Here is a 17554-nt window from a genome sequence, read left to right on the forward strand (position 1 = left end):
TTTCAATTATGAATTTTCTAAAAGCCAACATATTTTTGTTAGATGACGTTTGAACATACAATTCAGACCTGTAATGGAAGGCGAAAATTTACATTTGAGCATACGCAGTAAAACAACGTGTAAATTTCGAACTATAAATTGTACGGTTTATTACATTTTTATGATGTAAATTTATCTCAGTTTTGATTGAAAAGTGGCAATACGCCGGAAAAGAAGTAAATTTACACATTTTGAGAGGTAAAATTACACATTTTTTCAGACTTAAAAATGATGATAAATAATGTAAAATGAAATGCAAGTTGCGTGGAAATTTACATAACATCGCATGGAAAATTCCAAGTTTACGTGTGATTTGGCAGGTTACACCAAAATTCCACAATTTCATTAGATTTGACTATTCCATGAAGTGGAAAAATACTTTTTTATTCTGTGTATAACACATAAAAATATAAGTCAGTGCAAAAATCATGAAAAAAATACATCATTCAACGGTTTCCCACCAATTATGTTAACTCAAAATAACTCAACGGTTCCAATGCCCAACCCACCTTAAATTTACTTCTCATCTCATGTAACAAGGTAATACACACTCTCTGGCCCACAAATACGACGCAAACCGTGTCTGTGGCCCACGGAAATTGATTTCTTCTCGGTTCGAGTATTGTTTCTTATACTCTGGCCAAAGGCAGTTGGAAAAAAGAGCTTTTCACGAACAATGCAGTGACGTAAAAGCGCGCGGAAAAATTTGAAAATTGGGCGCGGTAAGAAAAAAACCGTCGAACTTTTGGACTTAAAAAACGAGCTTCAGATCGATGTAACTGTTGGGGGTGGAAGGTACTACTGGGGCTTAAGATGGTTCCAAACTGTCAAACGAGGACCACCGGTGTTACCGAGGCGTAGAAAATTTCAGTTGCAAATTGGTTGAAGCACAATGGAACTGTTTGGGGCAGGGTAGTTTGTAGAGCAGTAGGTTTCCACCAACTCTCGAAAGTGGAGCAACGAGTTTGGGAAGAGTAATTTTTGGTTTAGAAATGGCCAAACTTTGAAAGTTGGAAATGACAGCAAATGTCATGCGATGAAAATGGGGTTGGAAAATTGTGCAAAATAAAAGGCTGTTGTATAATTGGGACTACTGTCTGCTTGGTTAAAAAAAGTTTCTGAACATTTCAAGCTTTTTCTATTTCGTCGTAGTCACCGTTTGACCTTCATTGATCCCAAAAAAAAAAATGATTTAAATCTTGAGATCTGTCACTATTGTGCTATCTTGACACTACCTGACAACAGCTGTAAGTGTGACAACTGGCCAAAGGAATATTAGTCAGAGCGCGTTTGACACACGTACTTGATCGACGACTGTAAATACTTTTAATTATAACTCGGGACTCCGGTAACGAAATTAAATCAAACTTTGGGACAATGCACAGAATGGAAAAACCAAACAAAACGTGTTTTTGTTTACATTGCGTTTAGTTTTATTTTTTTTTTTCAGGGTCAAAAATTAAATACGTTTTTCTCGGAACGTCAAAAAGCGACGTGCGACAAGATAGCACGACAACGTCAATTTGGAGCTCAATTTACACTGAAAAAAGTTATATTAAACAGGAAAAGTAGTAAAATTACACATTTTTTTCTGACATAAAAGGTGTACCCCATCCCAGATGTAATAGGGTATATGACCCTATTTTGGACCTAGTACCTATTTTGGACCTATTTTTATTAATCGAGGTAGTTCAGGCTTTTAAAGTACGAATTCACTGAATCCAACCAACAGAAAGTGTAGGCAGGATCGTTTTGTATCTTACCTCTTCCAAAAATGTTGAAATTTTTGATTATTTCCGCTTTTTCAGCCACATTTTCCAACGCCATTCGAACTTCCTTTCATTTTCCTAGCACATCGATTAGGTCCAAAAATTCCGGCCTCGTTGCTTATCAGATTTGGCTCGCGCCACCTTGATGATTTTTTCTGTTTTGCACTGACACCAAGCAATTTCGTCCGGTTTCCGAGCAATGTAACTGTTGCTTATTTAACTCTCTCTTGTTTTCCGTCACTAAACCATTGAAATAACTATTCTATTATCGAAAAAAACTCATTTCAAAATATTTTTTCAAATCAGCCGCGTTGGATCAGTTTTTGGAGCTACTTTGCCGTCGGTTCAAGGCTGTCACCAACACATGCATAACAAGGTGTTGCCAGTTTTGTTTATCAATTTATTTCGATATTTCATTGAAATTGACTGAAATTTTTACATTTAATATTTTAAATTGAATTTCTTTACTGTTTTTATTTGAATGAAATCTAAGCTTTAAAAAGCAAATGATTAACAGAAACAATGAAAATATGTTTTTTAAACGATAAAAATGCAAATTGATGCTAGAGATTTAGATGATTGTTAGGACCGATTGCAAAGTATCCCAAAATTTGAACAGATGTTGATTTATTTTTGTCTTAACATCATTATCACCAATTTAGCCGCATATATTTTTAATTTTTGCTTCAAAAAAATGCAAACTGGCTACCCTGTTGGAATTGAAGGGAAAACGATTGAAAACCCTAAAGGGTCTAGTTCATTAAATCGTCAGCTGTCACCGTGACAGGAGCTGTCAACATCGTTTACGAGTGGTTTTTGAAAAAGTCGTATGAATTAAATTTAAAAAATCTTGAGTTAGTTTTAAAAAGATCCTAAGTGCTAGTTGTAAACAAATAAATTTTTCGATTAGTTCTCGATCGATTTACGAATTATAAATAAAAAATGCTTTGAATTATCATTTGCACGTCTTTTAAATGCTCTTTACTGGAAAACAAACAAAATTTGGTTTGGTTCAAAAAAAAAAAATCAAAAATGTGTCGGAGATCGTGATGGCCTTTAAGCCATATTGCAAACTAATCAGAGAAATATACAAATGGAAAATATATTTTTGTAAGTTTTATCTGATTTTTGCACATTTATCTATATATAATTTTTAAAAATACAGGTATAACGATTTTTTAACAATTGGCAGCGTTGGTTTATAATAAATTACACTTTTAATTTTTACCGTGTCAATCATGTTAGAAACACAATTAAACCAGCTAGAAAAATAAAAATCTTCGAAAAAAAAAGCAAAGAGGTTAATGCGATGTTAACATTATGAATTTTATGATTTGAGACATATAGCCGGGGTGACTTGGATAGGTTTGATATTTTTCCGAAAAATGAAGAATAAAAATTGAATACGTACGGAATGGTTTGGAATCATACTGACCGTGGTAGAGAAGTGCTCAAAGTATCTCATGTAGAACTTTTAATGAAATTTTGAAAAGTTTAAAAAGTTAGTTAACTATAACTAAGAAAATGTTGATAAATAGCATTATTTTCATCTTCTCAACGTGTCATGATTTTTTCAATGAACATGATTTTGAATCGTAAAACGGAATGCATTTTCGGATTCTTCGGTCAATCTTCTACTAGGAAAAGGTTAATTAAGTAATATAAATATTATTAAATATTTTTTTTTTTTGAAACATAGTTAAAAAAATCTCATAATTTTAAGGCATTTCCAGTAAAACAAATTTTATTAAAAATGTGAAAACTTTTGATTCAGTTATACATGTAATATAAATCCATAATTTAATAAACAAAACTAGTTTCAACGAATTTCAGGCAAAGTTCTAAATTTTTAACAATATTACCTAAAATTTATATGTATTATATTAAAAAGCTTATAAACATAATTAACTAAGTATTGACATAAATGATTTTCTTAAAATTATATCAGCAACCTAATTGATGATAAGTTCGAAGTAAAAATAATGTTTGAAAATCTCAAATCTGCTTTTAACAAAACAAACTATGACTATCAAAGGCACCCTGGTATTCAAACAAAGATTTTCTTCAAATATTACATTTTTTTTTAAAGTGCAACATGTAGTTAAACTTTTTGTCAAGCAACTGTAAAGTTTAACATGTCAGATGAGAAAGTTTCACCAAGTTACAAGCTATAATCTCCCTTTAAAATTTCTTGATTGTTTAATAATACATATTTGAACATAAGCTCTGCGTAAAATTTAGAACCTTTTTTCATTGTAACTTGTTATGTATCTGTGTCATTCATTTAATTTTAAGATAAGGTGTTGTCTTTTATGTTCTAATGCTTGAACAATTAGGTCGTAAGAATATGCAAATTGTAAATAGGACAGAGACCTGCTAAAGATGCGTGAGTTTCCATTCAATATGATTAAAACACGTTTTCAAATTCAAATCCAATGTTTCATCATAATTGTTTAATTTCTGAAATAAATATTTTCCAAATTATAATCGTGGATAGGCCCTTTGGTTTATCAAACCGAGTTTTTGTAAGTGTGCGTGTTGCCGCCGCACGCCGCAATTCGAGTTGTCCAAATTTCAACCAATCAGAGTGTGGGTCCAAAATAGGTTCAGCGATGTCTCCAAAATACATTCAATAAGTCCAAAAAGCATCCAAAAAATGTTTTACTTGAAATGCTTATAACAATGGAATGGTTAAATTATTTTAAATTTACAATAGTACACTTTTTAAAGCATAAATTAAGGCACAAAACAATCCTGAAACGAGCCAAATTAGTTAGACCGTTCCTGAGAACTATGCGAAATATGTTGACGCTTTGCATAGTAGGTCCAAAATAGGGCCATATACCCTATGACCATGATTTTTTTAAATTGTGAAGTTAAATAAAAACCTATGGAGTTTAAACCTTTTGAACCCAAGTTCTTTTTTCATTTTTTTCAGTTAAAAAAAAAACATCTCAAATAATCAAACAACCAGGGTGGCACACGATGACATGATCGAACACGTTTTAAACTGGACGCTTCTGGAAATGTGTTCAAGCAAAAACAAGCGCACCCATGTTCAGCGCTAAACGGCTAAACTCACCCTTTCAGGTTTCGGTGTCACGTTCTTCCGGTTACTCTCCTGCTTCTCTTCTTTTCACTCCTTTCTCCCTTCCTCGTTCGCGTCGTCGCCGCGCAGTGTCCACTTGCTTTTTGTTTTGACGACAATCTTCTTCTTTACAACTTCTTCACTCTCTCTCTCTCGTTTTCTCCCGTTCTTTCTCTCAATCTCAAGCTCCTTTGTTTACGCGGTCAAGGCAGTGATTTTAGCGTAAAAATTACCCTTTTTCAATTGCTCACACGCACACACTCGCACTCCTATTTTGCACCCGTTTTGCTTCCTTTTATGAACGAGATAAAAATGCACTTGCACCAACACTACCGACGCACTTGCAGAAAAAAACTTGTTTTCGGGCTACTTGGATGGGCTCTTCAGCTTCTTCGTCGTCGCACACACAGCTTCCGACAACAAAACCGCGCTCTACCAATACACTCTCACCACCCCTTCAATGACGATGATGACGGTCGGGGCAAGTTTGTTGACGTTTTGGGATGCTGGCGCGAGAGAGAGGGAGATTGAGCGGCCGACCGCGCGTGTTGATAACCTTCCTAGAAGATGGGAGAAAGAAGAAACAACGAAAAAGAAGAAAAGAAGATGAGTTAGGGGTGAGATGAGAGGGAGAAAGTAAAACAAAGGCGAGGTAAATTTTCAAGTGGAACAGATTCAGCGCGTTAAACTCACAAACACGTGTGAGTGTGTGTGCGAGTAACGTGTGTGCGTGCGTGTGTGTGTGCGGGCGTCTCGATGCACGTGTGGAGAATAGCAAGCGGTGCTTTTTCTTCAGCTGGCAGTTTGATTTTGGATTCAATGGATGCTGCGATGTGGAGCGCCGGCTGGTGGCGTGGTTTCTTCCTGTGCGAATTGGGTTCTTTTTTTTTTGCGGAGGTGGGGGATGAAAAAAGGGGATGCGACAACAATGGAGCATCAATTTTGGGGTGCTTTCACCGCGTAATAAGCTGTCAATAACCGGAGAAAAGGCGTAATAATCGAATCAGTACAAGGGCGGAACTTTGACCAAAACTAGAGCTTTTTGAACTATTTTATAAAAGGCAGAAGAAATCGTGCTTGGTTTGTCTTTATTCGTTTAAGAGAGACACAATCCGAATATCTTTCTCAGTGAGTGCTCAATGAAACACTTTCGTTCGTGATTCTTCCATCGCCAATTGGGTCCTAAAATGAAGCTTAGATTGCTGATATTATTGTTCACAGCGATAAAGCTTATTTTTCTGAGTACAATGACCCTTTGTACGAACATAAAGAGCTTAAAATGGATTTTTAAATCAATTTTGAAAAATTAACCTCGCGGTCCTTCTTGACAGAAAAGCTCCTACTTGACAGGTCGTTCCAAGGGGACCATAGTTGATCCATCGAAAAAATGTTGTCTTGTCAAAAAAAAATTTTGCATTAAAATGAAAAAAAGTGATCAGAAATGGTTTTTAATCGTGTTTTTTACCGTTGTACATAAAAATTGGCATAGGGCTTTAGTACCCAATTTGCTTAGACTTGGGATATGGACTGAGGATTTGGTCAACCCGGTCAACCTAACTCCAAATTATTCGAAATCAGTGGTAAAACTGACTAGAGATCACGAACTCGTCGTCGATCCAATCGCTTGAATCGTCAGCGCGCACCCAACCACTCCATTCGTTTGGCCGTCAATTTGGACTTTTCATTGTGTCACTTGCTGTCAAATGTGTCTAGGAAGTTTTTGGCACAAAATTGTGACCAAATCATTTTGAAAACATTGATTTCAAGCAATCGCATCAATGATTGAATCGCGACCGATCGCAGACGATTTTGAATCAGCTCCGAGCAGCGGAGAGCGATTGGCATGTCTGAGCAGATCGCATACTAGCCGATCAGAGAGAGAGAGGATGAGTAGACGAGAGAGTATTCAGTAGTTACCGATAATTTTACAGACGATAACTTATTTAAATTTACTTTTCAAACTTAAATAGTTCTTTTGAAAAATTATTTTGTAATTAAGATTAAGAAAATAAAGATTTAAGAAAATAAAAAAAACTTAACATGGAACATATCCAGCGACACAAAATTTTCGAAAGTCTAAGACTTTATCGAATACTATAATTTTTACAAAATACTGTGTTATTTTGGAAATACTCAAGTTTAAATCATTTATAATATCGTTTTCAAGCTACGTTAAATTTTGTAGAGATGTTGACTTCATCCGAGTTTTAAGTGTAAAATTCTTAAATTTTTACACAAAAAACCGTATTTTTTAAATACCTATAATTGCAGTACGGGTACCAAATATCGTAAAATTTTTGAAGATTTTTTCAACACCATTGCTTTAACTGTTATAATTTCCTTGTTTTTAGAAAACAAATATTTCAAATTTGATTAATAAGAAAAACATTTATTTGAAAAAAGCTCTTCATTTAATTTTGTTTAGATTTTCACTACATCATAATTTTCCAAAAAATTAAGGGATTTTAAAAAAAAATAGAAATATTTTTAAACCAGAACTCTGATGTAGTGATTTTTTCTCAAAATTTCACGTCGTTTGGCACCCATTGTGCCATATTTTTTTAAAAAATATGGTGTTTTGATAAAATGTATTTAACACTAAAAATTTAACGTATTCAAAATCTACACCAAATTTCGCGTCGTTTGATATCAAATCAAACTTGAAAAATAGTATTTAGAAAAATTAAAAAAAAACTTAAAATCTATTTTTTTTTTTTCAAACCTGAATTTGGGGACCACAGATCGGAAAAAGACGTGAAACTCAAAGAAAAAAATATTTTCATAAATTCATTGATATTTTGCAAATAAGTGATGGTTCCACAACTGTACACAGTAAACAAATGTGTAAATTTGGAAGCTGTAATTTTGGAAGCTTGAATATTAACTCTTATATGATGTAATTTTACCTCAATTTAGACTGAAAAAGTGACATTACACCTAGCATTACACGTTTCTAGTGGTAAAATTACACATTTTCAGAGGTAAAATTACACTTTTTTCTGACATAAAAGATGTACCCCTTCCAAGATGTAATATTACCATTATTTTTTTTCTGTGTAGTGATGAATGTTTGACAAAAGGTCGAAAGACATAAGGTCGAATGGATAGAATGTCAATCGAGTGGACAAAAGACCGAATTTCTTTCAACAAAAAAAATGTGATCCTAAACGAATAAATAACAGTTTTCATTATTTTTACTTCCATATTTATTAAATTTTGAGCTCTACTTAAAAAAAACATTCATGAAAATCGAAGAAAGAAGGGTTTAAATTTAAAAATTAAATTGAAATATTTTTTTAAAGTGTGGATAGGATACAAAACTTCATACATTCAAGAGTCAAGACTTTTTCGCTCTTTTTTGAAACTGTTTATGTTTGTAAGAAAGGAAAGATGAAATATTCCAACCATCATTTTTTTTTAATGAGCTTAGTAAAAACTTCCAAAATATTTAAAAATCAGATCTTTTTAAAAAAATACTGCGCAAAGAATAGGACTGTCAATATTATTAAAAAATATATATATTTTTCTGCGGAATAGAAAAACAACTTAAAAAATGGTTTGGAAGTCATTCTATTAGTAAGAAAACAAATTTATCAAGAATATTTTAAAATTTATAACTATTACTTTTTGTTTATTATTTTTTACACATTCGACCTTTTGATCTTTCGACTCTTTGTCCAATTTCGACGTTTTGTCTATTCAACCTGATGTTTTTCGACCTTTTGTGCTTCCACTTTTTTCAAGTTTCCAGCGTATTTTTATGAGGTTCTGACTGCATAAGAAATTCAAAACATGATGAAAAATACAAATTCAGCTTTTTTTTTTTCAAAAGAGCATTTTTTGGCGCCTGCGTAAAACAAACTAAGCAAAAATGTTGTTGGGATTTATGTTTATTTTAAATATATTATTATTTATTATCATTTGAGTGGTATTTTTTACTTGTTTGATCTGTATTTTATATCTGATGATTTTTTTTCCGTTTAGTTGAATGTTTTATCTTTAAAATTAATTAAAATGAGATATTAATAAACAAATCAAAAAATTTCTCAGTGAATTTTAAGTTTTAACAAAAAGCTCCTCTCAAGCAAAGAAAATGATCTCTTTTCACCAGTCCAAACACACACACTCAAAAAGCTCCTCAAATAACCCCAAAAATCCGCTATTTCTCTGCACAAATTACTGAAACACACGCACCAAGAAGCCCAAAATGGAGAGATATAATGTGGTGCAAGCCACCAAAAACCAAAAAAAAACAGCGAAAAAAAGCAAGATCTTCCAGAAGCAATTGTTTCACCTGGTTTTGATACTTCACCGAGTTTGAAAAATTCCGGACGTCGGCTTTCTTCCTCTTTTCAGTTCTTCCTCTGCACACACACTCTCTTGCGATGCTGAGCCCCTGTGTGAGTGGGTGATTTCGATTGTTTTCGCTACTCTTGTGTGTGTTTCGCTCTTTTGTTGTTTTAAATTGTTTTCAATTTAGCTGATTTACCACAGACAACAAAGTTGAAGAGAAGGAAGATTTTATTTTTCAAGAAACGGACTCGCTCCAGAGATAATGATGGTTAGAAAAGGAAAAAAGAACGTAGAGAAAAAGACGCAACAAAAAGGAAAACAAAGCAACCAATTCGTTCGCGCAATTCTTTTATCTTTTCTCCTTTCTCTCTGATTGCCTCTTTTTCGTCTTGTTTCTTTCTTTTTTTCTCGCGGGTGTTCTTTCCGTTACTTCTCACTCTTTTGCTCATTATTTCGGTGTTTGGCGCACAAAACCACAAAAAAATCAAGTGTGTTTGATGAATGAAACGAGTCTTTGGCTTAAAAACAAAAGAAAAAGTACGACTTGACAGCACACGTGTCTAATACGGTGCGGACGATAACCTCAAACAAATGTGTGTGTGTGGAGTGTGAAGTGTCATCCACGTCGAGTCTGTTTAGTTCTGAACGGGAACGCCTAATTAGCGGATGATGGTAACAGTTAAGGTGGTCTTCATCGCAAAGTTGATTACTTCGAGGTTTGCTCATCTGATGAGTCTGTGACATGGTTGACAGTTTGAACCACTTTGACACAATACTGACTTTTAATTGTCAAATTAATCTGTTTATGTTTTCCTCCAGTAATTGGGAACAAAACTTCTGCATTGTTCATCCGAGAAATTTTAATCATTTGTAGCGTTTAATGAACCGAACATAACCTCACTCTCGTAACATTGTTTACCTACGCAGAGAGCTCAATGTCAAGAAAAGTAAAAGTTTGTCGGACGATACTTTTTCCACACAATTGTATTCTGATTAGGCGTTCCCTTGGGCAGGGCCAATGCACCTTTTCAAGACAAAGCTAACTTTAAACTTTTGATAAAACTTATCTCACGCACATCACGCGCGTAGCTGTCAAAAGCCCACCACAGAGACACGCCATCCAGTCGGAGTATTTATGAAAACTCACACAGAAAGTGAAATTTCCTTACTACCATGGGTAAATCTTCTTCTTTTCCATTGTAAACGCCACCCTCCTCCTCCACTTTTGTGTACACATTGTACTGCATTGTAAGTGTGAAGTGTGTTGTTGATATTGGAGTGGAGTGGCGCCCTCTTTTGTTGTTGTTGCGTACATCCAAATCTCAATGACATATTACAAATGCCAACCCGCGTCACTTCCCCGAGCTCGGTTTGTTTACAGTTGCCACCTGGTACGGAATTCACACTTTAGCAGAGTGATTATTGTGCGTTTAGGACGGTGATGCACTTGCCCTTCGGGCTAGAAGTTTGTTTGTAGACACTTTTTGACATTCAAGGTGACGTTTTGCGTCTTAAAGCAGAATCACATCTGTTCAGCTGTGTCCTCGTTTCAACGAGCTCAAAGCTGTCGAAATTCCGTTCAATTGGCAGCACTGACAGTGACATCTGTCAAATTTTCTGTTACCAAACTGCATTGTTTATCTTTTTGACATTTGTGTAGCACAGACAAAAAGACATCAAACTTGCAGTTATCATGCAAAATTCTCAAAAATTCAGCTGCCTTTTCATCAACAAGAAACCTCCACACTCACACACGCTTAATTACACGTCAAAAGGAAATTGCCAGCCAAAAGGCCCCCAAAAGTGGCATGTAATCGGCAACGTAAATGTAACTCTAATTTCTCGACGCGCCATCATCATCCCCAATCATACTTTTCCCTCTTGAAGCATCATCATTTTCTCTGCCTCCTCCCTCACCCTCAGCTTCTTCTTCCTCCACCCTTTTTAAACGTAAATATCAACAACAATTTGGAAAACATTGAACTGTCGAACGAATCGACGAAGCTCGCGCACACCAAAAAAGGCCTCTTCCGAAAAGGTCGAAATATGGTGGGATAATTTTACATAAAAATATAATTTTAGATGTAAACACCACATCAACTGTTACGCCCTTTCGGAATGTTACCTTAAACCTGTTCTTTTTCGAGACAAAAGCAACTTTGCAAAAAAAGGTCTTTTTAAATTGACGGAGCGCCCACTTTTAAATTCACCACGCCCGCAATTAGGGCTCTCTTGATGAACCTTCAACTTGAAATTAACGTTTTTGCGCCAACACAAGTCGATGACAAACCCTTCACCGACGTCAACCCCGGCATAAAAACAACAACATCAACAAAAAGGGCACAACAATCATGTTTATCAAGTCGCTTTTTAACACACACGAGAAAAAGAAGAAGACTGCAACGAGAGTGTGGTGAATTCTTTCCCGAAAAACCGGCTTTCGCACGTGTGTGTGTGTGTGTGTGAGGCTGTGTTGGTGGAAGAGATCGTGACAGACAATTGTAACCGGGCGGCAAGTCGTGAAACGATGCGTGAGGCAAGTTTAAAGATTGCGGTAAGGTGTTTAAATGAAGGGAGATGGTGAGGAGAACTAGCTCGTCTAATGAGGTGGATTTATTCGTTTTATGGAGAAAAAAACTTATTTTGAACAGTTTTGACATTGCTCAAATTGTAAATTTTACTTGAGAATGTTTGTAAGTGTTTATAAACACTTCCTAATACCCCATAAGAAATAAGCGAAATTTTAGCGTGTAGGGCCAACATCTATTAAAACTGACTCGATACTCAAAACTTACTCAAAGTGAACTGTCACGAGAGCAAGTGGGATAGACTGTTTGTTTACATCCAAGGTTTCACCCTTTTGAAAAGTTACTACAGAGAGACACTCCCATTCACGGCGTTCCAGCAGGGTTCTAGCACAGCACAGAGCTGGACATTCTTAAGAGTATCCTAGCAGAAATGTCCCACCATTCTAGCAGGATTCTGACAGAACCAGCTCTGCAAGAATATTTCGTGACTGGGTTATGCTGCTGTCAAACATTTGCAAAACATTTTAAAATTTGTCAAGCAAACTTTTGTGTCAGTTTCTAATCTATGGTCCAAAACATTGAAATGTCACCTCGAGTTTTCTTCTTTTTTCATTTACATTTAAATTCAGTTTGTTTTGTTTCAATTGGCTGATGCACAAAGAGATTTGTTTACCTTTTTTTGGAAACCGGGTCTCTCCCGGAAAAGATCCGGCAGCAATTTATATTGATTTGACGTTTGCTGAGGGCGCCGAAAAGTTTGGTTATGTTCTGCTTGCAAAAGACAATGAACTGTTCGAAACAGAATCTGAAAAAAGAGTCAGTATTCGGACAGTTAAGTTGGAGTGCTGCAAGCTATCTTGACAAATCGACGTCGTCGTGCTGCAAAAACTAGAGCACGCAATGTAAACAATAACAAACATACGTTTTGTTTGGCCGACCATTATGTGCAATGTCCCGCAGTTTGGTTGAAATTGGTTGCTGGAGTCCCGAGTTATAGTTACAAATGTTTACGGCAGTCTAACTTGTACGTGCGTCAAACGCGTTCTGACCTGAAATCTCTTTGGCCAGTTGTCGCACTCACATCAATTTTCAGGGAGCGACAGGATAGAAGATTGAAACTACTTTCATATGTAAAGTGACAAAAACGGAGTTTTTTGGTTTTCATTGAATATCTCAGGATTGAAATCGAATTTTGGGGATCTGTGAAGGTCAAAAGGTGAGCCATTGTGAGCTGCACAAAATGGTGTTCTTAACTCAATTTGGCCCAAAATGCACGTACGACAAGTTAGCACGACGGCAAAGGAATGTGAATCCAGTGGTGCCAGTTTATTTATTTTTTTATTTTGGAATCAGCATTAACATTTAAAATGGGCCAAAAATTCAATATTACGCATATTTGATTCCAAAATTTTCATATTGTTTTTTTAAGTATCATAAAATTTCACAAATGTTTCTTTTTACAACATTGAATATTGGGCCATAAGTTAGTGAGATATGTTTGGGAATGTTTGGATGAGACTTAAAAAATTTCAACTTTCTTGTTTCTTTTTTTTTTTGCTGTATTTCAGCAACCAAAGAAAAAATGTTTAAAATTTCAATCTTCAACGTTTCTAAGGTAACTTTATTGGAAATTTTCTGAACTTCAAAAGAAAAATATTTTCAAGAGTGTACAATCATGGACACTTTAAAAAAATCGAAAATCGGAAATTATTCAGTTAAAATTAAGCTTCAAATTAATATCTTGAAAACAGTACACTATTTTAAAAAAATCTTAAAAGCCAGTGTCTAAAAAAATGACTATAATTTCTATTTCGAAAAATCATTTTTTTTTTTCAAAAAATCATGACTTGGCGGCCAATATTTTGTTCAAACTTCTCTATGATCCCCTAAAGTCCCCTAAAGTATATAAAAAAAACCTTCAAAAATCAAAAAATAAGGATTTTGGAAAATTGTTTTTTTAGAATAAAAAGTTAATTAAGAAATCAACAAAAAATCTGTGTGTGGAAGACCCCACAAAGTTTCAACCAAATAAAAAAATATAAACTGAGTGAATTTCACTAAGAGTTCATCGAAAATTAGTGAAACGTTAATTGAAAAGCAAAATAGTAAAATTCAAAAATCATCAAACTTTTTCAACTCAGCTTTGAAATATGCTTCCCCGAGCAGACGGAAATAACATGGGAATAACATTTTTTGATATTTGGTAATACTTTGCCAATAACATTTTATGTTATTTATAACAAGATTTGTTATTCTGCGTTATGATTTTTTTGTTATTGGATTGTTATTGTAATACCAGACTAATAACATTTTGAGATATTTTTCGAACAAATCTTTGTTATTATTTTTTGTTATTTTACAACTAGTCTTCAATAACAAAAAATGTTATTTGAATGTTATAATTTTTTACTCAAATTTTGCTGGGCTTTCAAAATTTGGATGCCACAAAAAAACTATTATTCAGATAAGAAAACAAATCTCCAAAATTCATCATTTTCAAGGTTTATCCTAATTTATTCTAAATTTTAATGCTTTTAAATTGATCTAAATTTCTATTATTATTTAAAGGAACAAGTTTTAAATACAAAACTGTTTGTTTTGAAACTTAGACGATCAATATTTTATGTATTGATTTTTTTTTTGAGAAAAAAATGGAAATTATTATGTTGCTTTTATAAGAAACCTGAAGAAATATTTAGACCTTTTCTAATAAAAACTCCCGATCAAACTTTTTTTCTGGTTGTTTTTGAACACCTAAAGCGGATATTAAATCGTCTAAGAGCAAAAAACGTCATAAATGTTGATTGAAAATTAAGCCTCAGAGATGAAAGTAATTGTTTTGATTTTTTAAGGGTTACACATACAGTCCAGACTCGATTATCCGAAGGCCATGCACAGTGAAAAAAATCTGTGTAAAATCGCATGCAAAAGCATGCACATCACCTTTGTGAGCAAAAGCATGTAATATTGTAAGAGAATACGTGTACACAAAAAACATGTACTGAAGAAAAATAATCAGGTCGGTTCACCCCAAAAATAACATCAATCCGGTGAGAGTCATATTCAGATTACCAAGTCTGCGCCCCAACCCGCTCGGCTATCTCGCCGTTGAGTAAATAGTTGGATCAATACCAATCTAACAGTAGGTTTTCCGTACGTCGTATACTGTGTTGACTGCATACGATGTATGGGGAACCTACAGCAACATCGGTGAAGATCCTTTTATATTCATAGCGGCAAGATAGCCGATAGGCTTGGGGCGCGGACTTGGTAATCTGAATATGACGCTCGCCGGATTGATGTTATTTTTGGGATGAGCAGACCTGTTTTTTTTCTTTGGCACATGCTTTTTGTGTACACGTTTTCGCATACAACATTACATGCTTTTGCTCACAAAGGTGATGTGCATGCTTTTGCATTCGATTTTACCATCGGATTTTTTGCTGTGTGGTTAAATTGTAATTGTAATTTTATTTGGCAACGATATCCTGTTAGTTAGACTTTTTATCACTTCGGACAATCGAATCACGATTTTTTTTTTGTTGGCTTTTTTTTTAAATGGAGCACTGTTGAGCTCAAGTATAACCCTGGAACTGCTCTAAAGTGATTCAAAATTTCAAAGTTGATTTGATGATAAAAGTAAGAAATTTAAAAAAAATGTTTGTGATTCGATTATCCAAAGTCTCATACAAACCTTCAGATAATCGAACTTCGGATAATCGAAAGTTTGGAAAATTGAATCTGGACTGTATTTTGATTTACAAGATTTTATAGAGACGAAAAAGCATTGGAATTTTGGTGCTTTTTTTTCTCCCAAAAGAGGTAAAATTATCTTTAAAATAAGTTAAATGGACAATGGCCAGACCCGTGGTAAAGGGGTATGCGTGATTGCCTCTCACCCAGTCAGCCTGGGTTCGATCCCAGAAGGTCCCGGTGGCATTTTTAGAGACGAGATTTGTCTGATCACGCCTTCCGTCGGATGGGGAAGTAAATGTTGGCCCCGGACTAACCTAGAGGTTAGGTCGATAGCTCAGTCCTCGGTTTCTCGGTGGAGTCGCTTGTAGGCAGTTGGACTCACAATCTAAAGGTCGTCAGTTCGAATCCCGGGGTGGATGGAAGCTAAGGTGTAAAAAGAGGTTTGCAATTGCCTCAACAATCAAACCTTCGGACACTTAGTTTCGAGTAGGAATCTCGCAATCGAGAACGCCAAGGCAATGCTGTAGAGCGAATAATTTGATTTTTTTTATTGAGTGTTGATATTTCCACGCAACAGTCAATTGTTGCGTAGCACCACTTCCCAAACACGAACGGGAACTTCAAGTGTCTAAATGGGAATCGTCACGTAACGTAACGCAACACTTTTCGTTTTTCTGGATTGACACCGCATCAGAAATAGAGCCCTTAGGACAATTCTAGATCTTTTCAGAACAAATAAAATTGCTTGACTTAACAACTTTTTAATTGCAGAAAAAAATAAAATATGAAAATCAAAAATTTATTAAAATAAGTTCCCCATTAAATTCTTATAGAATTGATGAAGTTTCATCCCAAACTGCATACAAATCTCTTTGAACCTCAGATTTGAATAACCCTTACCAGACGCCAATAATGAGCTAATCCTCCTTCTACCATCATAAAATTTTAATCATCAGTAAGCAATCCCAACCTCAGACTTGCCGCGAGTAAGAAGAAACGGAATAAAACCTTGCTCTGCCCAATCCAAAGAGCCCGTATTATTTCGCCTTCTATCATCTTCATCACCCTCTGCTAAGCCCATCACAGAGTAGACGACCTCGGTCCAGAGTGACGATGTCCAACGTCCCTCTCGCAGCATCCAGCAAATCCAAAATCCAGACAAGAAAGACCAATACTAATCAGATGCTTGGTTCGTGGTTTCAGTCTTATTTTAAACGCAAAAACCACATTTACAGGTCTTCCTTAAACGCCACTTGTTGTCCTGAAGGACAACCTCGCAAAAACAAAAACTACAGAAAACACACAATTTCAAAAAAACACCAACTCGAACTCGATTCCTTACACAAAAAATCTCCGGTAGCTCAAAAAACAACACAAATACACGTTTACACACGCGGCGGCACCACGGCTTTTGTATTCCTAATCCACCTTCTTTTTATCTGTTTTCAAACGTTACGTTTGTATAAGTGTGTCTTCTTCCTTGCAGCAACACCAAAAAAAAAAAGGACGACGATCGATGATGCACCGCCGGCAGAAACAAACAATCAAGGATTTACACACGAACGAACGAACGACGAAAGAACGGTGAATTTTTGTTTTTAGAAGAAAACACACGCGACAAACACGACTTTCCAGTGCGCACAGTGAAACGTGACTGACCACGGCACGGCTTTGAACACGAAATCAAAACCCACTCGCTCTCACGGTACGGCGGGCGTCGCGACGCCACGGGAGAGAGAAATGTTGCTGCTCGGAGAGGGAAATTGACTGGGAGAGGAGAGAAATTGTTTGGAGTTTGAATTTGTTTGCGCGCAACCGCGTGGCGCGTGGCGTTGAGGCGTAGTAGAATGGAAACAACTTTTGAAATTTGGGTTGAGAAAACGTTCGCACGCGACATTTGATGTGAGGTTTAATGCACACTATAAAAAGGAGATTTTAGTTTTTGTTCGCAATTTTTAAACCATGCACGGTGCTCGAAGGATGAACGCAAGTAGGTACATGAAAAAACAACACATAAAACAAGATTTTGGATTTCTCTGGTCTTGGTTTTCTCTGAAAGACTTCAATTAAAATAAAAAAATATCAAAAAATATATATTGATACTATCAAATTTGTCACTCGTTTTCCGTGTAAAATGTGTG

General features: G+C 35.3%; 1 long non-coding RNA gene across 1 annotated transcript; it reads right to left on the reverse strand.

Annotated features, from left to right (window-relative positions):
* Positions 1–1921: 1921 nt before the first annotated feature.
* Positions 1922–17082, reverse strand: LOC119765245. Its single transcript, XR_005276593.1, has 3 exons — positions 16756–17082; positions 4891–5456; positions 1922–2070 (listed from the first exon to the last, which is right to left on the reverse strand). It is a non-coding gene; the product is annotated as an uncharacterized LOC119765245 (long non-coding RNA).
* Positions 17083–17554: the final 472 nt, after the last annotated feature.

The sequence above is a fragment of the Culex quinquefasciatus genome, chromosome 1 (assembly GCF_015732765.1).
Source record: "Culex quinquefasciatus strain JHB chromosome 1, VPISU_Cqui_1.0_pri_paternal, whole genome shotgun sequence".
NCBI lineage: Eukaryota > Metazoa > Arthropoda > Insecta > Diptera > Culicidae > Culex > Culex quinquefasciatus.